The sequence below is a fragment of the Oncorhynchus gorbuscha genome, linkage group LG07 (genome assembly GCF_021184085.1).
Source record: "Oncorhynchus gorbuscha isolate QuinsamMale2020 ecotype Even-year linkage group LG07, OgorEven_v1.0, whole genome shotgun sequence".
NCBI lineage: Eukaryota > Metazoa > Chordata > Actinopteri > Salmoniformes > Salmonidae > Oncorhynchus > Oncorhynchus gorbuscha.
Window position 1 is genome coordinate 1 of NC_060179.1, and position 7,500 is coordinate 7,500.

General features: G+C 41.8%; 1 long non-coding RNA gene across 6 annotated transcripts; it reads left to right on the forward strand.

The window, feature by feature from the left end:
- Positions 1-1,291: 1,291 nt before the first annotated feature.
- Positions 1,292-2,863, forward strand: LOC124039075. Of its 6 annotated transcripts, none has more exons than XR_006839498.1 (6): positions 1,292-1,475; positions 1,695-1,790; positions 1,926-2,002; positions 2,120-2,245; positions 2,487-2,621; positions 2,757-2,863. It is a non-coding gene; the product is annotated as an uncharacterized LOC124039075 (long non-coding RNA). The 6 variants fall into 6 exon arrangements; XR_006839496.1 differs by having other exon boundaries at positions 1,929-2,002; XR_006839499.1 differs by lacking the exon at positions 1,292-1,475 and having other exon boundaries at positions 1,626-1,790; positions 2,117-2,245.
- The last annotated feature ends 4,637 nt before the right edge of the window (positions 2,864-7,500 follow it).

Sequence of the window (7,500 nt, forward strand, 5' to 3'; positions counted from 1 at the left end):
ACCCCAATCATAGAAGCCTAATCCTAAAACCGAATTTTGACTAGAACCCTGACCCTAACCCTGACCTTAACCTCAACCTTAAACCGCAGCAATCCCCACCCTTGTCCTAACCTTAACCCTGATCCTGAATCTAACCTCAGCCCTGACAATAACCTCAGATCCAATCCTGACCCTGAACATAATCCTGATTTTTAACCTCACTTCAAGCTCTAATCCCTAATCCTGAACCTGGACCTAGATTCTGACTTGAATTCAAACCCAAATTCCCGTATAACAAATTATGTATCCTTAGGAGCAATAGAATTAGAGCACAGGTGCCCGTGTATATGGTCCTCTTGAAGGGCAATTTTTTCCTAAACCTAACCCGCCAGAGCCCTGTCCTCCTGTTCCTAATTAGATACTTTTATCTAGAGAAACTTGAATATCCTATACTAGTAGCACTTTTACATTATTATTGGAATCCTGTAAATACAAAAAAGGTCTTTGTTTGATTAAAGTTGTCTCCTCCTGTATTTTGTCTCTTTGTTTTGTGTGTGTTGGCCCTGTTCTCCTTTGATTTATTTATTTGAAATTTCTTTGGAGGCCTTCTTAGAGTATGGCATGATGTGATAACAAAACCACATTTTCCCTCCCTGTAGATTGGTTTATACAGAGAAGGGGGGGGGGGAAACTATGGGAAATTTGCACAATTAAGGACAGCTGTGTCGGGATATAGGATGGACATAGTCCACCAATGGAAGGTCAGGTGAATCAGCTTGACTCCTCCATCCCTCCCGTTCTCATGCTATATGGGATGGCCTCAGTTTTTTTTTTTTTTTTGTCTACCTTTCTCTGAAGAAGCACGAGTGGTGCGAAACGTCAGGAATTTTTTTCTTTTAAAATTTTAAACCATACTCCTTTTATCTTTCTTACCCTTGAAACAAAAGGTTTGGATGATGTGAAATAGAAGAGGATTACTCCATTACTCCATCTCACTATTCCAAAAAGGACACAATTTTTCCAACAAACAAAGATAAGCACATGGACCTTTGGAGACTGGTTGGGGATGGTATGGAAGAGCTCCTTTCTGTATGAGATATCCATTTTTCTGGGTTGGTGAGTACTCCCAAAACCACTGTGTGTACACATGAAGATTTTAAAGTTTGGAGTGGATTGAAGCTGAACCACTATCAGAATTGAACCATAAAGGAGTGATCACTTGTGAATGAAGTGTTTTTTCCCACTTGAGAGGGGAGAGGTTTTTTTTCCTCTCACCTTAGTGTGGAGTGCTTTCCTAGAGAGATTGTTTTTATGGAGTAACAACCGAACCTATAGTGGAGAATTCGTACGGACTGCTCTCTGGTATACATTCCCCTTACTCCCTCTCCTCAAACATTTTTTTTGAGGGGTTGAGGCCTGTATGAGGCTTAACTGCCATTTCTGGAGCAACCACCAGATGGCAACAGACAAGGACTTATTGTAGGAGAAAAGGAGTTGTGAGTTGACCTCCATCATCACCTGTTATATTGGGTTTTGTTTCATTGGAGTTTCTTTTCTAAAATCGGGCCAATATTTGTTTTGTGTTTTTGGTTTATAATATCATTTTCTTAAATGTTTTTTGTCCTCTGTGTGGGTGTATATATATTTCTTTGGTTGACTGGGTCTAATTATATATTGTGGGGGGATTTTAACGTTTATATGATCCCTTCTTTTAGTTGGGTTTCCCAGCAAGGGTTCCGGCTATTGGTTCTTTACCATGGCAGTGCCAGTACACAATCGTTTCCAGGCTCTAGTTAACCTACATGATCAGGGTGAGTCTACTGGAGAAACTGGGAGTATTCCTCCTCTGCATGATATAACCCTCACAAAGGGATATTTTAAGGCTTTACAAGCAATTCATCACTCAGAAATCTTAGATTACTCTGCGGTTAATCATTCTTTTCCAGCAGGTATGGTAAGACAGGTGAATAAATTGGCGGCCTTTATTAAACCCTCCTCGCCCAACCAACAGACTCTGGCAAAGGTAAAACTTAACAGATACAAACATAAATTTACATCTTCTTCAGTAACTACCTTAAAAGACATGCTGCAAAAACCCATTGACCCACTTGCCTCTACTAAACTGATAACCTCTCAGCAGGCTAAATCCAGTTATGCGGCTGCAGTGACTAGCAAGTCACCGACTGGCAGGGCCTTAATGGGAGCCAAGGCCCATAGGGACTCTGGAATATGCAGGAATACTCCAGGGGGATCGAGTGACAACTCGGTAAGGGGTAATAGGGTTGAGGAACAGTCTTCCAGTATTCCGGTAGACAGACCGATTAACCATAACCTGACTACCAACAGCAATACCACAGGGTTTGTTGGGGGCATACAGGGAAGGGAGGTACAGGTGGAGGTTCATGTGGGGCTTACTTCTCCCCATAGAGTGGTTCCCCCTATGAGCTCACCTACTAACCAACTATCTCCCCTCTTACGGGAAACCTGTCTCGCCCCTCGGAAAGTAGGACCTGCAAAGAGTGGAGGGGCTAGCTTCAGACTTACCCCAACAATCAAGAAGAGTAAGGAGATATTTAATCCCCAAACTCAACGACCAAGAGAGAATCTGGCCCCACCTAAAGTCCCAGCCTTGATAATCCCAGGTAGAGAGCACTCAAATGTACTTCTAACATCGGGGGGATTGGAGATGACGGGGAATAACAGGGATAGCCTAATACTACCATTGAATAATGTGGCTGTTCTGATGGATGACATGGTTTTATCCAATTCTACTACAGGTTCACAACAAGATAACCAGCAGGGTACGGTAGCAATGGAAAACGGAAAAGAAACGGAACCTGGGACAGAACTAATACTGGAACCTGTAAAAAGGGATACACTTTTTATCCCACATGTCATTCTAGAACTGAAAGGAAAATAAATGATTGGAGTATTGAGATTACAAAACCCGTGGTTTTTATTGGGGATTCCAACCTTGCGCGCATTCCTAGCTTTACGGACACTAACACACAGATAGACAGCTTTCCGGGAGCAACCTTTAGACATATTGCAGGAGTGATAGGCAAGTTGGGGAAACAGGAAAACACACAGAAGGTGGTTCTATCAGTGGGTCTTGTCAATGGCTTGAACCAGCAGTACTCAACTGCAGTCAAGCAGTTGCAACAGCTACTGAATAAAACAACTGAAGTTTTTCCTCATGCACAGGTTTATGTTCCCATCATACACTTTTCGGATGAGCTTTCATGGGAAAAGCAGAATGTTCTGAATCAATTGAATCAGTATATTCAGAAAAATTGTAGGGAACTACTAGACCTGAATAAACTTAGATTTCACACAATGCAGGATGATCCAATACATTGGAGACCAGATACAGCTGTAAACATTTTAAATTACTGGCTAGACCAGTTAAACTATTAAGAGGGGAAGAGTGTATTGATATTACTCCCCAACACTCTAATGTACTGAATCTATCGATTACTTTTAGACTTACAGCGGCAGAACAGCAACTTCTGGAGAAGGGCCTTATGTTTATTCCGACACCCGCTAAGATCGATCGTATGGAGCTCAGGAGGGATTTGCACACTTATCATAGAAAATTAAAATTACTTGACCATTTTAATTATAATACTGACAATCAAAGAGTACCATTCATTGGTCCATCACACTGGGAGCCTAAGCTACAGGGAGTGTCTAATACGATGCAGACTTTAATTCAAAGGGACTCTACTTCCTTTAGTACATTTAGGTTCTATATGGCAGGAAAGGATAATCTTACAAAACAAGAACGGAATTCCTTAAATTCCTTAAGTAAGAATTCAAACATAATTATAAAACCAGCGGATAAGGGATCAAAGATTGTCATTTTGGATAAAACCCAGTATCTGATAGAGGCGAACAGGCAGTTGAGTAATTCTAAACATTATAGGCCACTGACTCACTCATTGCAGCAGGAGACCCAGAGACAAATGAGGGCGATTATAGGGCAACTTCATGAGAATAATTACATTACAGACAAACAAATGTTTTATCTATTTGGACCAGATACCCCACGCCCCAGACAATTTTATTTGTTGCCTAAAATCCACAAACCTCCTGAGACGTGGACCATTCCCTCAGAGGTTCCATGTGGTAGGCCGATTGTATCGGATTGTGGTTCGGAATCTTATAGAATAGCAGAGTATTTGGATTATTTCATAAATCCCCTGTCACGGAAACATCAAAGTTTCATTAAGGATACATACGAATTTGTGACAAAATTGAAAGGAATTAGTGTGCCTAAAGAAACTGTTTTTTTCAATTGATATTGACTCCTTGTATACTAATATCGACACCAACTTGGGTCTCAGAGCAATCAGAAATATTTTCCATAAATATCCAGACCCAGATAGACCAGATGGGGCGTTGCTACAACTATTGGAACTTAGTTTAACAAGAAATGACTTTGAGTTCAACTCGGATTGGTTCCTCCAAATTCATGGTACAGCTATGGGGAAGAAGTTTGCCCCATCATATGCCAATATTTATATGGCAGAATGGGAACAATCTGCCCTCCCAAAATGCATAAAGCTTCCATCCTTGTATTTGCGGTATCTAGATGATATATTTGGGTTATGGACACATTCTGCCTCAGATTTTATGGAATTTGTGAGGATTTTGAATACACATCATCCGTCGATTACGATTAAATACAACGTTCAGCCGGAACGAATAGAATTTTTGGATACAGAGGTATTTTTTGTAGAGGGGAGGGATAACCTGAAGCAATTAGCAACAAAGGTTTATTTTAAACCCACGGACACTCATTCCCTCTTACATAAATCCAGTTTTCACCCAAAACACACCTACAGAGGGTTGATAAAGTCGCAGCTTATAAGATTTCATAGGATTTGTACACAGGAAAAACATGTAAATGAGGCTATAGGAATTCTCTTTAAGGCTCTTAGACCCAGAGGATACTCAAAACGTTTCCTCCGCACTATAAGAGCGGAGGTGAACACTATGGTGGCAACTGGACCTATACATGGGAGGACTAACAATGATGGCTGTATTATCCCATTTGTCACCACGTATTCACAATCTTCTATGAAGTTTAATTCCATAGTGAAGGATCATTTTAAGCAGACAAGGGGGATGGGGACACCCTCCAACAGTTCAGAGTAATATCAGCATATCGGCGAAATAAAAATTTGAAAGATGTGCTGGTACACTCTGGATTCAAGGAGAAGCTGGTGCGGCGGGGACCACACTTTAGACAAGTTAAATATATTCAGAATAAATGGTCGGGTCTAGGGGTCCCGGTGTGGGAGGGATTCCAATTGAAGACTACTAACATTGTATATGGAATTGAGTGTCTGAATGTGGGAAATGGTATATTGGAGAAACTAGGAACTGCCTGGAAGCCAGACTCAAACAACACCTATATCATATAAGTAAAGAGTCAGTTAAAACCACACTATACACCCACTTTAGATCTCATCCAGTAGCCCAGTTAAGAATAGCGGGGTTGGAATCTAACCAAGGGTGGTCGCTAAAACAGAGACAGATCAAGGAGCGAAGTTGGATCAAAAAGTTGGGTACTTGCAATCCCACAGGTCTCAATGAAAAGTATTAGAGACTCTAATTCTCCCAACCTTGATCTGAACATTAAACCTGAACCATCCCTATCCCAGTTTACCCTCACCTTAACCTGAGCAATCTCACTCCTAACCCTAGCCAAGTATCACATTCCTAATTTTAACCACAAATCTCAACCTTAAGTCTATTTTAATAAGTTTAAAACCTCATTTAATTCTGACTATAATCCTAACCCTAACCCTAACCCTGACCTTAACCTCACCCTTACTGTAGCAATCCCCATCCTAGCTCTAACCTTAACCCCAATAACCCTAACCCTAACCCTCTAACCCTAACCCTAACCCTAACCCTAACCCTAACCCATCCTAGCTCTAACCTTAACCCCAATCATATAAGCCTAATCCTAAAACCGAATTTTGACTAGAACCCTAACCCACAAATCTCAACCTTAAGTCTATCTTAATAAGCTTAAAACCTTATTTAATTCTGACTAGAACCCTAACCCTAACCCTAACCCTGACCTTAACCTCACCCTTACTGTAGCAATCCCCATCCTAGCTCTAACCTTAACCCCAATCATAGAAGCCTAATCCTAAAACCGAATTTTGACTAGAACCCTGACCCTAACCCTGACCTTAACCTCAACCTTAAACCGCAGCAATCCCCACCCTTGTCCTAACCTTAACCCTGATCCTGAATCTAACCTCAGCCCTGACAATAACCTCAGATCCAATCCTGACCCTGAACATAATCCTGATTTTTAACCTCACTTCAAGCTCTAATCCCTAATCCTGAACCTGGACCTAGATTCTGACTTGAATTCAAACCCAAATTCCCGTATAACAAATTATGTATCCTTAGGAGCAATAGAATTAGAGCACAGGTGCCCGTGTATATGGTCCTCTTGAAGGGCAATTTTTTCCTAAACCTAACCCTAACCCTAACCCAAACCCAAACCCTAACCCTAACCCTAACCCTAACCCTCTAACCCTAACCCTAACCCTAACCCTAACCCTAACCCCTAACCCCTAACCCTAAAACCCTAACCCTAAAACCCTAACCCTAACCCAAGGGCTCAATGAGCCCCACCCGTGGGCCAATATGGGACTAATTGGACGGGGAAGGAGAAATTGACCATAAAGCTCACCTCGTTGTCTCTTTAATCACGAAAGGGTGGTTGGCTTAATGGTTAGGGTGCTTGACTCACAATCAATGGGTCGAGTGTTCGTGCCAGGCCTAGGTAAAAAAAAAAAAAATCCACAGGGGCCTGGTAACACAAAAAAGACCTATAGAGGCCCATAGGCCCATAGGCCAGAAAGCCACTGCCCTGGCCTGGGACAAAAAGCCACTGCCCTGGCCTGGGACAAAAAGCCACTGCCCTGACATTAAGGGCTTATTTGAACTAATCGGTTGACATGACATTTTCAGGGGATGAGATGAAACAAAGAGGCATTAAAGGTTTGACTCTCTCTCATGGGATGAAGGGACATACAGGCATAAAGTACAAACAGCCCTAACCAGTTTGTATGCCTCTATCTGGGCAGCAGAGGTCACAAAATGATGCAAGGCCTCATTTGACCTAACCAGTAAATATGACATTTTCAGGGAATGAGATGAAACAAAGAGGCATTAAAGGTTTGACTCTCTCTCATGGGATGAAGGGACATACAGGCATAAAGTACAAACAGCCCTAACCAGTTTGTATGCCTCTATCTGGGCAGCAGAGGTCACAAAATGATGCAAGGCCTCATTTGACCTAACCAGTAAATATGACATTTTCAGGGAATGAGATGAAACAGAGGCATTAAAGGTTTTACTCTCTCTCATGGGATGAAGGGACATACAGGCATAAAGTACAAACAGCCCTAACTAGTTTGTATGCCTCTATCTGGCCTCAAGGCCTTATTTGACCTTTGTTGGCCGCCATCTTGGGCTACATCCCAAAAC